The following is a 528-nucleotide window of genomic DNA, read 5'->3' as shown; positions in this document are numbered from 1 at the left end:
CGGGGGCTTCGGGGCTGGTGGTCCCGCCTCTTGAGTTTCGCAGCATTCAGGCACGGACTGGCCCGGCGAGTCCAGATTTATTAAAAAAAAAAAGCATAAGTAACCCCCAAATTTCCTTTTGGTTTGCGCGGGTACTGGGAAGGTGCTGCATCTTGGCTTTACACATCTGCCCCCAGCCTGCCAAAACCCCAGCCCTGAGGGGCTTTTCCAGCCGATGAGGGATGAAGGAGGCTTGGGAATGAGCGTGCGGTTTTATGTAACCAAATCAAAACCGAGCCCCCAAAGAGCACCAAAACGCAGCTCCGCAGCCCCATTTTTCTTGGCATTAAACGCGTGCCGGGGAGGAGACGTGGATGGCGGTGGCTCCCTTGCATTGCTTCTTATAACAGGGAGCTAAATTTGGTCCGAGGGCATGAAATAGGTAACCCCGACAGGGCGCTGCTCAAGCCCATGCTGGAGGCGAGGTTGGGGCCAGAAAAGCCATCGGCGCCCGTGGTGATGGTGGGCGTAGCGCCGGCTCCCCTCCCG

Source organism: Egretta garzetta, unplaced genomic scaffold (assembly GCF_000687185.1).
Source record: "Egretta garzetta isolate BGI_Z169 unplaced genomic scaffold, ASM68718v1 scaffold3, whole genome shotgun sequence".
NCBI lineage: Eukaryota > Metazoa > Chordata > Aves > Pelecaniformes > Ardeidae > Egretta > Egretta garzetta.
Note: the sequence above shows the minus strand (reverse complement) of the source record.